Raw genomic sequence first — 22,653 nt, 5'->3', positions numbered from 1 at the left:
ACTCCAAAAGCATAGCGGCTATCTGTATAAATATTCACACATAAATCAGTACTAAGCTCACATGCTCGTGTCAAGGCTATCAATTCAGCTGCTTGAGCCGATTTCTGTGGTATGCGAGCTGTCTCCACTATTGTCTCAAGCGTGGTGATTGCATATGCGGCAGAGGTCGTGCCATCTGGCAATTTCAAACAAGACCCATCAACCCACAATTCACCATCCACATCTGGAAGGGGCGTATCTTGCAAATCAATGCGACCCTTTGTCTGTTCCTCAGTCAAGAATATACAACCATGTGTTTCTTGCGACTGAGGCTGAGTCGCCGGATACGGCAACAAAGTAGCTGGGTTTAAAGTTGCACATCTCTTCAATGTAATGTGAGGAGCTAGCAATGTCAGTTCATAGCCTGTCACACGAGCACTAGTTAAGTGCTGCGTCTTTGATTTAAAAGGGCATCAACCGTATGGGGCACCAACACTAACAGTTTATGTGACAAAACTATTCCCTCACTCTGTCGTATTGACACAGCCGTTGCCGCAACTGAGCGAAAACACCCAGGCAATGCTCGGGCAACAGGATCGAGAACTGCTGAAAAATAAGCACAGGGACGTTGCTTATCACCATGTAACTGGACTAAAACTGACAATGCGCATCCATCTTCCTCATGTATGTAAAGTGTAAAAGGCTTTGTGTAATCTGGTGTACCTAACACTGGTGCTGAACAAAGGGCTTGTCGTAACTGTCAAAAGGCAGTTTCACATTCATCTGTCCATGGAAGGGGTATTGGAGTGTCTTTTGTCAAAAGTGCTAACAAAGGCTTAACAATATACGAAAACCCCAAAATCCATTGCCTGCAAAAAGAAGTAAGACCAAGAAATGCACGCACTTCTTTCTGTGTAGTAGGTACTGGAGTATCTAAAATTACTTGTATACGATCTGATGTCAATGCACGTCCCTCCTTAGGCAAAAGGTGACCTAAATAGGTTACCTTTGGTCTACAATATTGCAATTTCTTTCGTGACACTTTATGATGATGTGAAGCAAGAAAAGAAAGCAAAGACAGAGTGCACGTTTCACATTGTTCTGGGGTATCGGCCGCCAACAAGATGTCAAGCGACATATTGTATGAGAGCCACACCTTCAGGCAAAACAAAGGAATCAAGTTGTCTTTTCAATGCTTGACTGTAAATACTCGGACTCTTGGTATAGCCTTGAGGAATTCTACAAAATCTACACGATCGATTATTCAAAGTGAAACCGAACAAATATCGGCTATCAGGAAGAATAGGGATCGAAAAGAAAGCATTCTTCAAGTCTATAACAGAGAACGTGGTTGCAGTCGGGGGAACCAAAGTAAGAAGTGTCGTAATGTCAGAAACCAAGGGGTACTGTGGTACAACAATCTTGTGTTCGAGGCATGTGGGCTGCTAAATTCATATCTATAGCATAGATCGCCGCCTAGTGTTGGGTCCGGATGATTGCACATTGTTGTCCTGGAAGAGTCTTCGAAGTATCACGAGATAGGTGGCTCCTCCCCTGGACTACAGTGCGCATGGGCATCGACTCCATCCCCAGATTGTTTTTTCCCGCCATTGGGTTCGGATGTGATTTAGACGTCTCCTGTTCGGAATCGTGATAGAACTTTTTCAAGGCCAAAAGGCCTTCTTTGCACCGTCGGTATTGTTCGCGTTCGGTCCCGTATATCTTCCAGCTCGTGGAGTCGGATATCCGGGGGTCGTGTGACTCTTCGGTGATCGGGGCCTAGTCGACGCGGCAAGACTTCGACGGCATGGAACGGAGTCCATTCAAGAAATGTCCCGTGTGTGGATCCAAGTACCCACACATTGACGTCCATCCTGTGTGCAAAAAGTGCCTGTCGCCGGACCACGACGAGGCCAACTGTATGGCCTGTTCCAGATTTCGATCGAAGAAGACGATCAAGCTTCGGCGCGTGGCGCGCCTTGAGGCCCAGCGATCGGCTCCGGCACCGGTGGACATCTTTGACGACCCCGAGGCAGACGAGCAAGTGCGTCACCTGCAGATTTCCCCTACCCCGGTGGAGGTCGAGTCCGACGACGGAGCGGACATCCACAGTCAAGACATTGAGGAACTCGTCGAGAAGGTACGGGACGACGACGAAGCATATGGGGCCATGGAAGATAGCTCGGAGGAAGAGCTATGCCCCGTTCGTACTCTTACAAAGGCTCAGGTCACGGGATCGCCACGCGGCCTTACCCAAGACCTTACACCTCGATCCACGGCCCCGCCTTCCGGCCCGGCTACGGACACCTCCGCGGAGCCGCCATTACTAAAATCGAAACCGAAACCCTCAGTATCGATGAAAACAAAGATGGCCGACACGCCATCGAAACCGAAGACGTCTGCTCCGCCACCGACGCCGTCGTCGTCTTCGGGGACCCCCAAACCGATGCAAGCTGTCGACCAGGCAAAGGTGCCGAAGGTGGTCAAGGAGCCAAGCTCGAAGAAGGCCGTCGAGCCGGTGTCAACCAAGGGGGCCAAGCCGACGTCCAAGAAGGCTGTCGAGCCTATGTCGGGACAGTCTGTCGCGCCGAAGACCAAGGGGCCAGTTGACGCGAAGTCAGTGAAGGGCGCAGAGCCGAGGTCTGGGGTCGTTACTCCTAAAGGGAAACCTGTCGATCCGAAGCCATCGGCATCGATGTCTGCAGCTGTGGACGGTGATCGAAGCGCACCAGTCAAGGGTGCTCCTGCGCCTCAACCAGACGAACACAAGTCATCCACGCTCGGGTCTTCCCCTGGGGGCGCACCAAGGACATCGGTCGGATCGACGAAACCGTCCGCTTCCTTTACAAAGCAGGTCTCGGACTCTGTCAAGCTCCTTAAGGACAAGGCTTTGGCATCGGAACCGAAGACTCCTTCCGCACCGAAGCCGGCAGACCCACCGAAGACCACATCGGCACCGCTCCTCTACACGTTGCCGCCTAAGGTGGCGCCGAAGGCCTTTGCACCGCGGTCGGTGCCCAAGGACACTGTGTCGAAGTCAACTCACCCGGCTGGGACTTTGGGTCATCGACACCCTCTGGTTGAAGAACGGTCGGAGCATTTCATCGATGCCGACACCGGGAAACTCACGCTATACAAGAGGAAGATTACTTCACAGCCTTTGCAGTCGTTTAGCATTCCTCTAAAACGAAAGAAGCCTGCACCAGAAACACCAGTTATGGTTGAGGAGATTCTTCCACAGCCTAGGAGGAGTGCGACACCTTCACCCACATACTCTGATGGGGATGAAGGGGAGCAGGATGAGGAGTACAATTTTCCTGCTCATACAGAGCCTGATGAGCAACAGGACTCATGGATGGACACAGGTGATCATGGGGACCAGCAGACGGTCCAGGATCCTCAGGTTTATAACGTCAAGCCGTCTCCCACTGAGGACTCTGCGGCATTTAATGCCTTAATTGAAAGGGCAGCTACAAACCATAAAGTGGAAATGCATGCTGATCCCGTGGAGGTGGACTTCCTTTTTGACACTTTCTCTACTGCTGAAAAAACTGTCCAGACTCTCCCAATGTTGAAAGGGGTCCTTAAGCATGCGGCAGACATTTTCAAGGAACCCACAAGATCACGGGTTGTCAACCCACGCATTGAGAAGAAATACAGACCGGCACCTGGCGACCCGACCTACATAAGGGGCCAGTTGCCTTTGGACTCTTTGGTGGTCTCTAATGCCCGAAAGAGGGCAAACTCCCAAACCACGGGTGAAGCTCCTCCCCCAGACAAAGAGTAAAAAGTGCTGGAGGCATCTGGGAAGAGGGTAGCAGCTCAGGCGGCCAACATATGGTGCATCTCAAACACGCAGGCTCTGTTGGCCAGATACGATAGGGCACACTACGACACCCTAGAGCAGCTGTTACAACACCTCCCAGACCAGTTTAAGGAGGGAGCTGAAATGCTTATCCAGGAGGGGAAGCTCATCTCCAACGCTGCTATAAAGTGTGCGCTAGATGTTGCGGACACAGCAGCGAGAGCGATCAACACTAGTGTGATGTTGAGGCGTCAGGCATGGCTCCGCATCTCGGGATTCAAGCCACAGATACAGACTACTATCCTCAACCAGCCCATTAATCCAGACAGGTTATTTGGCCCAGAGGTGGACACCACCCTGGAGAAGATCAAAAAAGATACCGAGACTGCCAAGTCCATGGGAGCTCTCCAGTCACAACAATTTAGAGGGAACACTTTTCGTCGCTCAGGCAATCGAGGTGTTAACAGAGGGCACATGTTGCAGCAGACGCCATTCAATAAAAGTGGTGCGCAATCCTCCTACAGCAAGCAGGGCAGAGGTGGATACAGAGGAAACAGTGCCAAGGGTAGAGGCAGAGGCAACAATAGTTCCCGCTCCTCTGCCGCCAACAAACCGTGACTCCCTGTCACTGCCCCCCGACCATCCAACACCTGTCGGGGGGAGACTCCAACAGTTCCTGCCAGTCTGGAAGTCCATCACCACAGACAGGTGGGTCAGGAAACTTATCCAGTTCGGCTATTGTTTGGAGCTGACATCCACCCCACCACCCATGCCCCCAAAACACCGTCCTATGTCAGCAGAGCACTTGCACTTATTGCAGCAGGAGGTTCTGGTGATGCTGCAAAAAGGCGCAATAGAGCTCGTGCCAGTGGAGGAAGAAGGCACAGGGGTTTATTCCCTGTACTTCTTAATCCCAAAAAAGGACGGCTCACTCAGACCGATTCTAGACCTACGCCCTTTAAACCAGTACATTCTTTCAGAACACTTCCACATGTTGACACTGCAGCAGGTTCTTCCCTTGTTGCAACAGGGAGACTTCCTCGCAACCTTGGACCTCAAGGATGCTTACTTTCACGTACCACTCCACCCATCCCACAGAAAGTACCTCCGGTTCACCATCCAAAACAGGCATTACCAGTTCACGGTACTCCCCTTCGGAGTGACCACTGCTCGCAGAGTGTTCACAAAATGTCTGGCGACAGTGGCGCCCACCTCCGGAGACAGAGTATACATGTCTACCCTTATCTGGACGACTGGCTCGTTCAGGCCAAGTCAGCCCAGCAGTGCGCCGCAGATATGTCCCACACCATTCTCCTCCTTCACAGTCTAGGATTTACACTGAACTACCCGAAGTCGCACCTTCAGCCGGCCCATGTGCGGCAGTATTTGGGCGCGACGATCAATACACTGGCTGCCACAGCTCAGCCAAACCCAGCGAGGATCGACAACATCCAGGCGCTGATCCAAAAGTTCAGACCGCAACACTCCCTCCCAGCGAGAGTGTTCATGCAGTTGATAGGCATGATGGCCTCCTGCATCTTCATAGTCCCGCACGCGAGGCTCCATATGCGTCCGCTCCAAGAATGCTTAGCGCATCAGTGGACTCAGGCTCAAGGACAGTTAAACGACCTAGTGTTGGTGACGGGTGGGGCATACAGCTCTCTGCATTGGTGGAATCCACACAACCTTTGCAAGTGCCGACCGTTCCAGGAGCCTGTGCCACAGATTACACTAACGACGGACGCATCTCTCCAGGGATGGGGGGCTCATGTGCTCCACTACACGGTGCAGGGACTATGGACAACGCAACAAAAGAAGATGCACATCAACTACTTAGAGCTGATGGCAATCTTCATGGCTCTTAAGTCCTTCAAGGTACATCTGTGCAACAAAGTCGTGTTGATCCGGACGGACAACATGACAGCCATGTACTACATTCATAAGCAGGGAGGTACGCACTCTCCACAGTTGTCTCATCTGGCTCAGAGCATGTGGAAGTGGGCCATTCAGAGGAACATCTTCCTCATGGCGGAACACCTCCCGGGCACAGACAATCAGATGGCGGATCTGCTCAGCAGGTACAGCCACCAGATGCACGAGTGGGAGTTACATCCATCCCTACTCCGCCCGTACTTCCAGCAGTGGGGTCATCCAGAGATAGACCTGTTTGCCACGGAGGAAAACGCAAAATGCCAAAGCTTTGCCGCCAGGTTCCCTCACCCACTATCGCAGGGCAATGCGATATGGATGAACTGGTCAGGCAGATTTGCGTACGCTTTTCCCCCAGCGCCTCTCATTCCGCTGGTGGCAAGAAAGCTAAAGCAACACTCGCTGACGCTCATCCTAGTTGCTCCAACGTGGGCGCGTCAACCGTGGTACACCACGTTCCTCGAACTCTCCGTGGTACCACATCAAAGGCTGCACCTCACACCCCGGCTCTTAACGCAGAACCGTGGCGACATTCAGCATCCAGATCCGCAGCAGCTCAATCTGGTGATCTGGCTCCTGAGGTCTTAGTTTGGCTACCTTGATTTGCCCCTGAATGCATGGACATCATCCGGGAGGCATGGAAGCCCACTACCAGAGCTTGCTATGCAGTGAAATGGAAGCGGTTTGTCATCTACTGTACAGAGCACGCTATCAACCCGCTCGATGCATCCATTCCTAATATCATCTGCTATCTGTTGCATCTTTACAAATGCAATCTAGCATACGCTTCCATTCGGATACACTTATCCGCCATAGCGGCTTATCTCCAAAACAGGCAGCATCTCTCTGTCTTCAGGGTGCCTGCCATTAAAGCATTCCTAGAAGGGCTGAAGCGGGTCATCCCTCCCAGGACCCCGCCAGCTCCTGTGTGGAACCTCAATGTGGTGCTCACCAGATTGATGGGTCCCCCATTTGAACCTCTGCATTCATGTGAGCTTCAATTCCTCACATGGAAAGTGGCTTTTCTCATTGCCATAACGTCTCTACGACGTGTTAGTGAGCTACAGGCGCTCACAATCCAAGAGCCATTTATACAAATTCATTCAAACAGGGTGGTGCAGCGCACTAACCCCAAATTTCTCCCGAAGGTGGTGTCGCAGTTTCATGTCAATCAAACAATTGAACTGCCCGCATTCTTTCCAAACCCAGAAACAGTAGCAGAAAGAATGCTCCATACGCTTGATGTCAGAAGAGCGCTTATGTACTATATTGACCGAACACAACCCTTTAGAAAGACACAGCAACTCTTTGTTGCCTTCGCAGCCCAGCATAAAGGCAACCCCATTTCCAAAGCAGGAATAGCCAGGTGGATCGTTAAGTGTATTCAGATTTGCTATCAGAAGTCTAAGCGCATTTTAGCGGTCCCTCGCAAGGCGCACTCCACACGCAAATTGGGGGCCTCCATGGCATTCCTAGGTAACATTCCTTTGGAAGGCATTTGTAGGGCAGCCACATGGTCTACACCACATACGTTTACTAAACATTACTGTGTAGATGTGCACTCAAAACAGCAGGCAGCTGTAGGACAGGCTGTTCTTAAAACACTTTTTCAGACTTCTGCAGCTGGCACGGGCGGCCGCCGTTAATGGAGGGACTGCTATGTATTCTATGCTATAGATATGAATTTAGCAGCCCACATGCCTCGAACTGAATATGCTACTTACCAGTATGCATCTGTTCTTGGCATGTAGGGCTGCTAACATTCATATCGCCCGCCCTCCTCCCCGGCGCCCGTAGCGGCTGCAGACTTTTCTTGCATTTAATCTCTAGCATGGCCATCGCTTACACGGTTAAACTCCATCTTTGCCACAATGGCTAAAAACAATCTGGGGATGGAGTTGATGCCCATGCGCACTGTAGTCCAGGGGAGGAGCCACCTATCTTGTGATACTTCGAAGACTCTTCCAGGACAACAATGTGCAATCATCCGGACCCAACACTAGGCGGCGATCTATGCTATAGATATGAATGTTAGCAGCCCTACATGCCAAGAACAGATGCATACTGGTAAGTAGCATATTCATTACCTCTCTCAGGTCTATGATAAACCTATAAACCCTAGTGTCACTATCTTTTTTCAAAGTCGGAAGAATCGGGCTGTTAAAAAGATTAAATGGAACTTCCTCAACAACCCCAACTTGAATGAGATCATGTACAATTCGAATGAGTGCTTCTTCACCCTCCTGTGAAATCCTATATTGAGGCAAACGTGGCAACACAGCCCCCTCCTTCACACTAATATGTACCGGTGGGATAACCATTTGTCCCACATCAGTATCTGAGGTAGCCCACAAAGTTTTAGGGAGTGAGGCCAATGCAATATCCTCTTTAACAAGACAAGCTCTTTCAGTCACAGAGTGATTATCATTCAAAATGACACGCACTCCTTCAGGAGAACATCGTATTGTGACACTGAAATACTTGAGCATATCGAGATCCACAATATTGTCTGGTATGTTTGGAGAAAGCAAAAACGGACATGGAGCACTAAATTTATCAACATGGAATGCAAGTGGTTGTGACAATGGGCTAAGGGAAGGTGTTCCATCGAAACCTATCGAAGTAATAGTTACGCCAGACAGGGGAGCCCTTGGAACCAATTGTTTAGACAAAGCGCAACGAGTAGCTCCTGTATCAACCAGAAACCGATCAGTAGAACCCAAAACATGTGCTGTAACATAGGGACCCGTCTGATCTACTGGAACTTCAACTGATTCCTTACCCCATCCTAGGCAATCCTATGCATGAACAGAATTGTAAAGGTCAGGCTGAACAGAATCAGACATTTGATACTGATTTTGTCTATCGAAGGTATTAAACCCATCCTGTGTTCGCACATTACTATCAAATCGAGCACGATCATTCGCATTTCCCCTAGGCCCTGAATAACCTGAACGATTTCTCATTTGTCCTCGCCCTCGTGAACTCTGTTGGGCACGCAACACTGGGCAATCGGCCATCCAATGACCAAATTTCTTCCACACGCACATTGATTAATAGACAGATTCGTACGAGTATAGGGGGGATTAAAAGATCCACGTCCGCCTCTATCATAGCCTCTAGAGGGCGGACCATAAACTTGGGCTAACATAACCTTCGTTTTCAAATCTTTAGATTTCTTTTCTTCGTTACCTTTCGTTTCTAATTCTTGACGCTCGTAATATTGAGCCATTGTTAAAACAGATGCTGGAGAAGATGTAGTCCAAGAACTTTCACCGGCTAGCTATCCCTGGTAACAGATTCGTAACATATTTGTCGACAAAAAGATGTCTGCCTGTATCATTCGTCAAAGACTGATCGCTAAAATCGTGAAAAGCTTCTTCAAAGCGCGTAAAGAAATCAGAAACCGATTTGTCGACCTTTTGTTTACATGATGCTAAAACAGTCCAATCTATCTTTTTAGGGGTAATAACTGTTTTAAGCTTAGTTACTATAGCTGCAGGAAGATCTAATGTTAACTTATGTGGTTTTTGAGCGGGCTCCCTCTCTACATCCAATTGTTCTAGATCCTTCCATTCCATTTCAAAAGTAGTAGGATCATTAATTTTACGAACGATCCTCCACATATCCGGTGGTAATATTAATCCGAAAAATAAATCAATATCGCACAAAGTCATGGTACAAGAATTTATAGCGCCTTCAACTTCCTCATAGAAAGCGGATGGATTTTTACGTGGATAAGGTAATGCTGCTTTGAGTGCCATTACATCTGCCCTGTTCCAAGGAGTATACACCCAATTATGAATAAAATAACCTTTAGCATCAACAGAATTTTTATCATCACTGTCACCCGCTCCTTTAGGGCGAACATACATACATACATTCCCGCATAGGCTTCATATGGACTGTCATTATCTTATCTGTTCCGAAGATAGAAGACTGCGACTCTCCGGCCTGAGATTTCTGCGCAGCTGCGTCTGCAAGCTTTTTCTTCTCCTTCAAGTGAACCGCGTCAGTTCGTAATTTAACCAACCATCTAATCCTATCAGCCACCTGAGGGAAAATAAAAAGACCATCACGCTTGTTTTTACACTCAGCTGCCTAGTACCAGTACCCATAAACCTCAGCTAGGATCCACAGGGGGGAGTGCTAGACCAGGGTTGCTGCCTAGGGACGGACTAAGAACGGTAGCTCGGTCTCTCTCTTGCGAGACTGACCCATCTAGGCGTCACATGCAGGGTATGGGCAGCTTTGCAACTAATACTATATATATGACAAATGTCCCAAAGTACCATATGCGACTCAATGGAACAAGGGAGGGGGCGGACTCTCTGACAAACAAGGCCATACATTGGCTAAGGTAAGTTAGAGGGTGTCGATCAATAATCAGGGAAGACATCATCAGAGCCAGGAGGATGAGCCACCCTGGGGTCTCACAGGATGTCATCGAATTAACCCTTGTCTCTGACACTCTAGCAGAAGATCTATTTAAGATGGAGTATAGATCTAGTCCCCCAGCCCATTCCAGTATTCAGGTGAGGAAAATGCCCCCTTTACCTTTTTCAATGGCTCTAGCCATGGATCCAGGAAAGACTGCGAAAAGGGTACCTAGGTCTAGGCTCAATTCCAACGATTGACTGCCCCAGTGGGAGGTTGGAGAGGCATCTTCTGCCCAACAGGTGCGCAATGAATGGTATCCCCTCGAAACACGTAATGGGGCTAAAGGAAGTGAATGCGTGGGTCAGGTAGGCTCCTCCCCTATGACAGTGATCGATTTAGATAGCCCTGAGGGTGGGAGGGAACCGGGAATAACTAACAAGGAGACAACAGGAGGTAGCGTTTCCCTGAGCGTATGCGGCTCGGTGAACCCTCCATTAACCATCTTTACATCAGGGTATAAACCCAGTGGTAAGGGTGGTAGTATAGTTTCTTGGAACATCGCGGGATTGGGCCCCAGATTGCACTCACCAGAATGGGTATCATTCATAAATGGTTATGATGTATGCATCTTCCAAGAAACATGGGCCTGCGAGCCCCAGTTTCTCTTGGGTTTCCTCAACTTTTTCGTTCCCGCTGTGAAGGGCCCAAAGGGCAGACCAAAAGGGGGGTTGACAATTTGGGCTCGACAGGCACTATTTGAAAAAATAGTAGAACTCCCTACAGGCAATAATGACATCCAGCGCATAAGATTAAATGTGACCAAGGGAGAATCTCTGGACATTTATAATTTGTATAGAAGAGGTTCAAACGGGGGGAAATCTCCAGTTTTAGTAGTACTTGATCAGCTGATCGAAGCACTGCCAAGTGCCAACAACATGTTAATTGCAGGGGACATGAATATGACCTTTGAGCCTCTATCTATCGAAAATTGGCAACCCGGAGAGGAGGCAGACATAGAGTGGGGGATCCCCAAGCTGGGTTTAAATCCTGTGAGTAGATGGTCAGCTGAAGTAATCCAGATGAATGCTTTATGTATTGAAAGGGGGGTAAGAGCTCTGAATGGAAGGTCAGCAAGTGATGGACAAGGGGCCAATACATTTGATAATGGACGATGGCAGAGTCGAATTGATTATGTCATCTGTAACTTGGCGATTTGGCACCTAATGACTGACATGAGGGTGGTCTGTAGACAGAAGAGTGACCATAATCCCCTATGTATTACTCACAAATTATGGGGTAGGGAGGTGGAGGGCTCAAATAACATAGAAGAGGGAACACCAGAGATCGTTCCAACAAACGACATGAGAAGAGTAAAGTGGCCCAAAGTAGCGGTGAACCAAGAGGCCTGGCCTTGAATAGTATTAACAAGGTACTGGGGACTACCACTGTTGCCATGGAAGCTATGTTGAAGCTGGGAACGGAGGGAGGTATAGAAATGGATGAGATCACCAATCTCCACTGTGCATTCTTTAGCCTAATAAAAGGTCACTTCTATAGGGCAGTACGGGTGCAACCTGGTAAGAAAACCCCCCCATATCAAGCAGGGTGGTATAACGCCCAGTGTAGGGCAGCAAGAAGTTCACTGGGGATGGCTATTAAGAGTAAAGTTCCAGCTGCTGTGAGGGAGGCGAGGCTGGTGTATAAGACCAGTGTTCTCCAGGCCAAGAAGGACTGGGATGAGCAGCATTGGTTAGATCTTAAGGCTGCAAGTTCGGCCAAAGATTCCAGACTATTCTGGAATATAGTTAAGTGGGGGAAAGGTTGCATCCCCGAACCACCCTCAAACCATGCCTCACAGAGTAGCTGGTTGGACTACTTTGGGCCCCAATACATGTGTCGCCCGGAGGACATCCTAGGAGTACCAGTGACAACTACAGTTTTTAAAATACCACCTTTTTCTAAAACTGATGTAGCAATGGCCATAGATTCAGTGGCGCGGGGCAAAGCCCCGGGTCCAGATGGGGTGCCCGCTGATGTCTTTCTCCACCAAAAAACTTGTTGGGGGAGGTATATCTTGAACCTGGCGTACGCAGTAGCTCTAGGGGCACCAGTGCCAAAATCGTGGCGAGGGGAAGTAATAATACCCGTATTTATAAAGGGTGATAAAACTATACCGGGGAATTACAGGCCCATCAGCCTAATAGACACGGTCCAGAAGGTTGTAGGAAAAATGACCCTAACAAAGATCATGAACTGGGTGGAAGAATCTAATGTATTATCTCCCTATCAAGCTGGATTTCGCAAATTGACCAGTACAATAGATCAGATCTTTAGGTTTAGCTTGTTATATTGGAAAACAGTGCAGCTGGAGAAAGGAAGTCTGTACGCAGCTTTCATAGACCTTCGTGCAGCTTTCGATTTAGTCCCCCGCTCCTTGCTGTGGAAAGTCTTAAGCGAGATGGGTATGCCAGCTGAGATTCTATCCCTGGTCATGAGACTACACAAGGCTAATTATGCAAAGATCCAGTGGGGTAGGCATGGCCAGGTATCTGAGGAGTTCCCAGTGGAGAGAGGGGTACGCCAAGGCTGTGCCATGGCACCAACACTTTTTTCCCTATATATTAATGGCGTTGTGGAGCGCATGTTGTCTGCGTCTGTCGATGCTCCAATTTTGGATGGTTTGAAAACCCCAATATTACTTTTTGCAGACGACACATTGATACTATATAAACCCCTAGTGGCCTTCAGCGTGCCCTGAACATTTTTGAGGATTTTTGTAGGGATCGTGGCCTCGAAGTAAATGTCGCAAAAACAAAGCTTATGACCTTTAATCCTCACCCCAGCCTTAGAGGGAACTTTTTCTTGGACGGCCAGAAGGTGGAAATAGTATCAGACTTCGTCTACGTGGGAGTTCATATAGACAAGGGTGTTAAGTGGAAAAAACATATGGAACTGGCGGCCCTCAAATTCCGCCAAAACACAGGAAATCACTGACTAGACCAATTAAGCCGGCACTTCAGGTATATGAGGCCAAAGCAGTTAGCTCTGCGCTATACGGCGCTGAGCTTTGGGGCTATGACAACCTAGTACCACTAACACTCACAGAAAACAAATTTCTCCGAAGCCTTACTGCACTACCTAAAAGTACACCCATGAAGCCGCTACGCTGCGAGTTGGGTAGGAAAGCCATATCTGATATGGCCAGATTGCGACCCATTTTATATTGACGCCGCATCTGGGTGACTCCTGAACTCGCACGCTACGCAAGGGGCTTCCTGGATGTAATCAACCGGGATAAATTCCACAAGATAGGTTGGTTAGGGGATTTACGTAGAACTTTGGGGGCTTTGGGCTTAAACGAGCTTTGGGAGAAACCAGAGGATGTGCAGTTTCCGGCTAAGGAAATTATAAAAACAAAGTACTGGGAAACAGTAAATCATAGGAACTGGAATGATGCTGACGCTTCTACTTTGGAGGGCCAGTATCTTGAAGTGAAATCTTGCCCTTCCCTTGAGTCTTACTGGGACATCATAACTAAGCCCCAGGAAAGGAAGTTATACTTCCAGCTCAGGGTGGGGTCCATTCTTATTAGATCGTTAACTGGAAGATGGGCCGAAGGTAACTCTTATATTTGCCCATCTTGTAAAGTCTGTACAGAGTCTATTGCCTATCTACTGTTTGTATGTGCGGCCTACTGTCTACCCCGACGTGTCTGGTTGAGGGCCATGTGTAAACAGCTTGGCACAAGGGATAGCGTTGTGGCCCTTGGAATAATACGTACTAGTTGTTCCCCCACCATCGCTGTGGCTGTTGCGAAATTTCTAGGTTGGGCATGGGCAATTAGAAGAACTTCCATGGCATAACGATAGGATGCTCAGAGTAATGTAATCCTTTTTCTGCCCTTCCTATCAGCCATCGAGAATCTGTCTATACATTGGTGCTGTATTTTGTATGGATTTTGTGGTTCTATAGTGAATTTTAATGGAAGTCTTAAAGCTTTATTTTTTTAACATTCTTGTGATTGTAAATAGGTTTTAATATTATTGCTATGAATGTAAGGTTTTAAAGGTGCTCTGCTTTTATGAGTTTTTTACCTTGAATAAAGCATACTTGACTGACAATCAGCTGCTACATAATCAGGTTCTTAAGCTGGAGAGAATTTCCGAAATAATTCAACAACTTCTGAGGCAAACGTCTCAGTGAAATATTTCTGCTCTTTCTCCGACCACCCCTGTATACTAGCTAAAAGATCGGAAGCCGAATCAGTGCTACGTAATGCTTTACGAGCAGCCTGTCTGATATCGGCCGCATGTTGAATAGGCAGCATAGAACGAGTGTCCCGCGCCTTTCGTTGATCCGCATCAGAATCCTCATCGCCTTCGGACGGAGCAGACGGAACAGCATACGGAGGTGGAGTTGAGGAGCATGCGCTCCCCCTTTTTCCTATTGTTGGCCATGGATACCCTTGGATCTGTGTCCGTCTTAGTCTGGGGGGTGCGCTCCTTGTTGCGGCTACGACTTAGAAGGCAATGGGATGTGGCGCTTTACTTGGTCTGCGGGGGGGGCTCTTCTTCGCCTGTAACCGCTGGTCCAGTAGGTGCGAATATAGAGTGTCCTATCTCAAGTCGCCGGCTCCCCTGGGCACACCACCTCAGTCGCTCTGTGCCACCTCTCACCTGGTTGTGGCCCAGCCGGACCCCTCGCTGGCTCCTGCTCCCTTGATGTGGGCCCAGTGCTGGCGGCCTTGCCTCTGACTCTGTATTGTTCCAGACGCGGGCCCGAGAAGCCGCAGGCTTCGTACACCCCGCCCTCTCTCAAAGCATTATGGTCACACAAGTAGGCCCCTGGGTTCAGCGCTCCCACCTCCACTCTTACGGAATAGGCCTTGCCACCGCGGCCTCAGTTGTGCGCCTCCGTGCCTGATGCGGCCCTCCTTCCCTCCGCGGCCGGCCGCGATCCGGTTCTCGCCACGCTGTGGGGTCATCGCGGTGATGTTCCAGCCTCGCAAATAGCTCTTCCCTAGCAGATGTGCCCAGAGTCTCGCAGTTCCGGGGTCTCCTATGCTGGCCCCACTCTTGTGTGCTGCGGCGTACCACCCGCTATGCTGCCATTTTGTGCTGCCCGGGGTCGGGCTCTCCCGGGCCACCACCGCCTCTCCCAAGATCTCCTGGGGTTTCAACAATTTGCGTGTTTCCGTGGCCCCACCTCTTCAGCGCTCCGACTGGCCACCTGCACTGCTCCTCATCCGTCTCCCAGAAGACGGGGCTCCGCTGGCAATCTGCGGCAGCCGGCGCCCGGGCCTCAGCTCCTCCGCTGTAGGCCCCACAGCCCCAGCCTTCACCTGCTCACCGTCCGCGGGGGGCCACGATTGGTCTCCCGCTGTTCCGTGGGGGTCTCTGCAGCTCCAATTCAGCAGCCCAACGCCGCTACGACTCACTGCCGGTCAGTCCCCCGGGCCACCAAGGCACAGGGTCGCCTCCTTAAATCCCGTTCGGGATTGCTTCTGCGCACACCTCGTCAGGGGGCCATTTTGCGGCGTCTGTGGCGGGCTTCTCACGGTCGCCGCAGCCTCACCCGAACTCCAGAAACACCAGAGGTGAGGACGCCGTGTGTGTGCTCATTGCTCGGCCAGTTCCCGTGCAGAGATGGGGAAACTTTATGCAGGATTAGGCCGGCGAGGGGAGCACAGATTGGGGAGCCTCCGGAATCAGCGTCCACCTAGGTCGCCATCTTGGTCACGCCCCAAAACTATGACTTTTAAAACTTATTTTAATGAATTTTGAATTAAAACCATGCCAGAGCGATCTACTGTTTTTATGTACCTAGCACTCACTGAAGGTGAAAGTGCAGTTGAGAATTTTTTACAAATGAGTTAATTTCGTTCAAAAAAGTGATGGAAACTGTAAAATCTGTAGCATCAATGGGAGAGTCCACAGATAGGGGACGATGATGTTCAACAAGTCTCACACTCATCACAAAAATGTTATGATGGAACTAAGTCCAGTGATACTGCTACTTGCCAAATGTAGTTGAAAATTGAAGATATTGAAATTGCGGATGAGAAAGGCATTAGATGCCGAATCAGAGTGGAAGCTTTTGAGGCGCTTTGTGATGCAACAAGAGATTACATCCAAAATAAGCGAGATTGTCAGCCCCACACATGTCTGCATACGTGTCTGTGCAAGTGAAGTTTCATGCACAGGAGCTTTGACGATGGGCAGTTGCATTCCATGCATTGCAGAATACATTACGCCCTCTGATTGCTTCAGTCAGTTCCCATCAGTGAGCAGAAAACACAGCTTGCTGTTCCAAGGAAGTGTTCGAGGTGACAGTTTGAAAACAATTCAAGCATTGAAACACAGAACTCACTCAAGGAGGTTGAAGTTTGTGAGAATAAAGAATCCACAGTGCGCACTGCTAGCAGTTCTTAGGTGACACAGAATGCAATAGCTTTATAACATTGATGTTCAGAGTACATTGCTGTTCATGTTAATCTTACTTCTTAAGTATGAAAAAAAGAAAAATTGTTCAACCTGCGAAGAGTTATTTATATTCATCCAAACTGAATTGGAAACGGAATTATAAGAAGGGATAGATGCAAAAATTGACTTGAAGCCAATCGAGTAGTCTGATCTGATGGTTTTAGAAACATGGGTAATGCCATTTGCGTTCAAGTCATGTAACAATGTGCAATAGATCAGCAATATGTGTTGGAAATTAAGCTTGCTAAAGTCAGTAGATACTTCTTTGTGGGATAGATAAAGCGTATTTAATTAATCAATGCACCTATTTATCATGTCAACTATTAGCCTTGAAACTCCTTCAAAGACCATTGTGGAGGGTAAAATTGAATTACTATTTTTTGAACATTTAACTAATATGTGAAGTCATGGGCTAACCTACACCTGGATTCATTTGTTCAAATTACATAGCTTCCTTGTTTTCTAAAAGCATGTAATACGAAGGCATAAATGAAGCAGGTTTGCAAGGAAGTTTACAAGCAATCTAGGCTTCAAAGGTTTGCTAGCGCCATGAAAGGGTTGCAGAGTCACAAAGTAGTGTGTCCTAAAGGATTAGTACTTGAAGATGTGATAAGGAAAGCAGGATTGCAGTTTGTCCAGAAAGGATATTCAAAAGGAAAACTCAAAGTATGTTGCAGAAATGTCTTATGCATTCTTTCATACCATCCAAGAGATGTACGCTTTTGGCAATCATCGAAATGATAGGTAGTGTTTGGAGGAGAAATTACTCTGTGCAGGAGCTACATAAAATGTGGCCTTTCAGAGACGGAAAGGCATGCAGGCTATCTGTTTGAATGAGAAAATATTTTAGGATGACTATTTTTAGGTTGAGCCTACCAGACTAACGGGTATCTGGACGCAGAATATCTATTGTGGCGTACCAAGAAATTAAAGTGGTCTTGTAGCCCGCCCACTGCTTGGACAGTCTACTTTTATGGTCACATTCTCCCTTGCTTCTTATTGGATGGCTTTCTTTGTTCATCTTGTGTGTGTCCCTACCCTGGTGCGTTGCCTCCTTGCTATTCTTTTGATTTACTGATGAGTATTCTTCCACAGCACACATTGGGGGGAATCACTTTTTTCTATTTCTTCAGCACTTGTTGTGAGAGTGCATGTCTTTTGCATCTCTCCGTCATGGGCTACTTCCCTCTTCATACACACATACACGCTGTTTTGCTCTTTCATCCCCCTTCACTTGTACATTGCTCCCTCTACCATTCCCCGTCTCACTTGGCTCAATTTACGTATTCTCTTTTTTTTCAGTTAGCCTCACCGCTTTTCCTTCCCCTCCACATCTCCTCCATTGCCCTACTCCTTTATGCTATGAGCTATTTATTAGGTTATAGCTAGACCCTGGGCAGTAAATTCCGCTCCGCTCGTGGAATTTGGGTAATTTCACGTTCCGCAGAGAACGCGGAATTGCCAAAAATTCCGCGATCTGCGTCTTTGCGGAATTTTTTGCTTGTTCGCGCTTTCAAGATACTTGTTTGGGAGATATTTCTCCCCGAGCACGCAAACCGCCTCCGCGAACAGGAAATAAGCATCACGAACACGCTGAACAAGCAATTCCGCGTGTTCGCGTAACTTTTGAGTGCTCGCTGAGATTTTTTACTGTTTTGCGGAGCTTTGCGTAGCGAGGCTATACAAATTCCGCCCACCCCTAGTTATAGCATGTTACTTTTCAGATAGGCCTTTCCGACCGGTTACTGTGAATTTCCGTACGGGTTTCCTGTGTAAACACCTGCTCCTGCAATGCTTTTATCTCTAAATTGACTTGGAAGTCAGATTCTAAGAGACCATTTACAAACAATCTCATTTTATCTTTGCCGTGTGGGCCCTTTTCCCTGCAGCCTCGAAATGCAATACCTTTATTATTAAAGTTGTCCGAAAATTCCATGCGAAACGATGCACAATTTATTTGTAAACACGCCCTCTCCACTCTACCACAACAGTCAGTAAGTGTGACTGTCTTTCTCCTTTCCTAATCATGAAGTTTTTGCTGGTGCCACAAAACAGGCCTGGATGATTTTTGGAGTTATTTAAAACAATGAAAACCTTATATGCGACCTCTGAAAAGATCATTTGTGATTTTAATTGATATTTTCATGTATGTGCACGGCTACGATTTTCCAGAGTGCGGGTCATTTCCAAGTCTCATGTTTGGTTGATATTGCTATAGTTGAAAGGCGAATTTTGTTTTTGTTGTTACCTGTATTCTAAGGCTAAAAGAAAGTCAAGCTTTTCGTGTGTCCTTCCTTACCTTGAATTCTCACAATGTACTTTGAAAATGTTTCTTGTTAGCAACAAATTACTGATTGTTGCACTCTCAAAAGTAAGTTAAGTTAATTCATATTTCTTAGCTTGTAGCTTCCCGCAGGTCATAAATAGCTCATCTCTGCATAATTCTCTGGTCAGACGCTGACCAAGGAAAATGTGTTTCAAAACTTCATAGTGTAGCATCTTGCATGTTGAATCTGGAATTAACTTTAACCTTTATCGAGGCATGGGTCCGGTCCTGGATCCCCAAAGAGAAACTCTTCCCCTGGTTTGCGGTGGAGCGAGCTCACCGCTCCCTCGCTCCCAAACCCCCTCCTGGAGCTCCCGCTCGCCCCATTTTCCTTCGAATCTTCAACTTCCGGGACAGGGACGCGATTCTGGAGGCCGCCAGCGCGCTAGGTCCACTGCACTTCCAAAACTCCAAAATTATGGTCTTCCCGGATTATTCTAGAGAGTTGCAAACTCAACGCCGGTCTTATGACGAGGTCAAGCAAAAACTCAGGGCCATAGGCCTCCGCTATGGACTCCTCTTCCCCGCTCGCCTTAAGGTGTTTTTCCAAGACAAAACCTTCTTCTTTGACACCCCACAGGCGGCATGGAACTGGCTTACAGAAGAGCGGCCCCTCCTACCTTGTGCGGCACCCTCCCCTGCCCGGAAAACAACGACCCAACCTGGCCAGGAGATACCCAAGACGCAGCGGCGCCAAACTGGATCTAGAAGATGAGGTAACTGCCGGTGGGGCGCAACTCTTAGTCGCCGGGGGCCCGGTTCCGGCGCTCCCCGATTCAGACATTGAGCCAGAGGGCCTCCTCCCCTACTCTGGTGTCTTCACTTATCGACATGGGTAGCACCCTGCGATCAGATATCTCTCGACGGAGGGCCATGTCGGACTCGGACCAGTCTGGGAGCCTTGTGATCCATGGCTCCGGTGGGGAGGAGGGGGTGTGATCCGAGTTACAAGTTGCCTGCCTCCACTCCACCCTTCAGGACCTGATATAGCGGGCCTATCCCCACCCCCGTGACCTGGGCTCTCCCCTGGCCCCTCTGGATGACCCGGCCAGGGTTTACCTTCTCACTGCCATCCTGGATCCAAACCATCTAATGACTTCTTTGTTATCCACTCCATGCTTATCTACTGTGGGCATGCATCCGTATACATGAAGGGGGGTCCAACTCAGCCATGCTCCTGACTGTTTGTTGCTAACCGTTTTAGAGTAGTGAATCACCTCTTTGTGGGGTAGTTAGTAGTTTTTTTTTTTTTTACCGTTTTTATTAAAGAAGTTGCAGTACAGCAGTACAATAAAAAAGAGAAGTTCCATGCAAAGACACAGTACAGAGTAGCAAGATATAATCCATCAAAGGCACATCCATTTCAGTAAGCAGCAAAACGACAGCATCAGCATCATAAAACAATATGTGGTCAGGTCGGCGGCTTCTTATAACACTTTCTCCCAGGTGAGCGAACAGAAATAATTTATGCCCCGAGGGGCTGGCTAGCTTGGGAGGGACCAGGAATAAAACTAGGAAGAGGCGCGGCACGGACCAGCACCGGCGGCCGCCGCGGACCAAGGGCCGGCGGAGGGCGTGGGAGAGGCGGCGCCGGGAGCGGGAGGGAAAGGAGGCAGTGGCTGGATCCCATACGGCCCATCATGTCACAGGGTGGAAGCGGACCAGATCGTAACACCGTGGTCCTAGAGGCAACCCCCCAACTGGGCAAGCAATGAAGTCGCCAGCCGGGGAATCCACTGACAGCAGGAACATCAGGGACGCGGAGAGAGGAGCTACGCACTGACTAACTCCAGGGCCGCCGCGGACGCAGGGCCGGCGGGGAGCGCGGGGAGGCAGGCTCGCTAGGGGAGGAGTGGGAAAGGAGGTAGGCGACCAGAGGACCCCAAATATCAACTGGGCGCGATCTAGCTAGCATCAGGTCCCAAAAGTCTGACACCATCGTTTGACAACCGGAAGCATCCTCCAGCCAGGCCGCCACCACAGGGGCGGGCCGGCGGTCCCAACACATAGCCACCCTGCGCCTGGCCAGTACCAGGAGCATCGAAATCAGACGGCGAGAAGCATCAGGGCAAGGTTTAACAATCCCGAGAAGGCAAAGAATTGGGTTTGGATTGATGGCAGTACCAGTGATTTCAGAGATCGCGGAACAGACCTCCAACCAGAACACCTGCACCCGAGGACAGAGCCAGGCCAAATGGGCGAAATCCTCAGCAGGAGCGGAGCATCGCACACAGGAATCCTGAGGAATTGAGTCCCAGGCGATGAAGCTGCCGTGGAGTTCGGTAGAACCTGTGCAGAAACTTGAAATGAATCAAGCGGAGCCGATAGTTCGGGGAAAGTTACGTGGTTTGGTTACAGCAATAAAGCCAGTCTGCATCTGAAATATCTATGCCCAGGTCCGCACTCCACGCCCGCCTCGAGGAGATGGGAGAAGATAAAAGGCAAAGGCATACAATCTGGTGACAAGTTTATGTGGGGATGCGGAGGTATATACAAAATCCAGGGCCGGGAAAGTGGGCGGGGGCTGCGGAAAGTTCGGGTGCAATTTCCGGCAGGTGGCACGCAGCTGGTAATATAAAAGTGTATCCATCAAGGATGGCGACTCGGGGAGCGAATAAAAGGAATTATCGGGATAAAGATCCGCCACAGTCTTGAAGCGCTGCATGCCGAGACATACAGGATGACTGAAGGGGCGGAAAATCTGGGTGGTTAGTAATGGGCATGGCAGCAGCAGATAGGAGAGAGAGACCAGCTAGATGGCGCAGAAAGGACCACGCCCAGCGCAACGTCTCCACCGTATTCACCTTTGACCGCGGTCACACTGCAAGGACAAATAACGCAGTAGAAAGAGGCCAGGGAGAAGTGACATCCGATTCAAAGGCAACGTGGGGCTGGTAAGGGGTGGGATGCAGCCAGAAGTGAAGAAAGATGGCCTGAGCGCAAACCGCGTAGAGACGGAAGTCTGGCGCACCCAACCCACCAGCTGACATAGACAGGGTCGGGACGTCATAGGCAACCCAGGGCAGCCGCCCCGCCCAGATCAAGGACACGACGAGCGAACGCAACCTGCGAAAAAAATAAGCGGTAAGGGGGATGGGTATGTTAGAGAAGAGGTAAAGAAATTTGGGGAGGACCACCATCTTGGCAATGGCAACGCGGCCAGCCAGGGAAAGCGGCAAGCAACTCCACAGAGGGATCTTAGATTGAAACCAGTCCACAGCGCGGCCAGAATTGGACCTCCAGAGTTCTTCCGAGTCCCTGCTCAACCAAATGCCAAGATAGCGTGTGGGACCAGACGCCCACTCAAAAGGAAAATTGGGCACGAACGGGAGGGTGGCATCAGTCAGGGGCAAAAGTACAGATTTACTCCAATTGATCTGAACACCCGAGAGCCCACCGAACTGAATACCCTCACGCACCAGAGGACTGAGATTTTCCTGGGGATGGCGTACGTAAAGAGTGACGACATCCGCATACATGGAGACCAAGAGGGAGCGGGACGAAAAACCGATACCCCTATGGGTGTGGAGCTGCCGTAGACAGGCGGCTAGGGGTTCAAAAGCAATGGCAAAAAGCATGGGCGACAATGGGCAACCCTGCCTAGTTCCGCGAGTAATGCGGATGGGGTCCGTAACCTGGCCATTAATACGCATCCGGGCAGTGGGGTTGGTATATAACAGTTTAATATTCTGCAAACAGTGGGCACTGAACTGCATGCGCGATAGGATATAAAAAAGGAAGAGCCACTCCAG

General features: G+C 49.2%; 1 protein-coding gene across 3 annotated transcripts in view; it reads left to right on the top strand.

The window, feature by feature from the left end:
* Positions 1-22,653, top strand: part of ZSWIM8 (zinc finger SWIM-type containing 8) — a 2,353,271-nt gene that overhangs the window by 346,971 nt on the left and 1,983,647 nt on the right. The window lies entirely within an intron of this gene.

Source organism: Lissotriton helveticus, chromosome 5_1 (assembly GCF_964261635.1).
Source record: "Lissotriton helveticus chromosome 5_1, aLisHel1.1, whole genome shotgun sequence".
Classification (NCBI taxonomy): Eukaryota; Metazoa; Chordata; class Amphibia; order Caudata; family Salamandridae; genus Lissotriton; species Lissotriton helveticus.
This window is presented reverse-complemented; position numbering and strand designations above follow the sequence as displayed.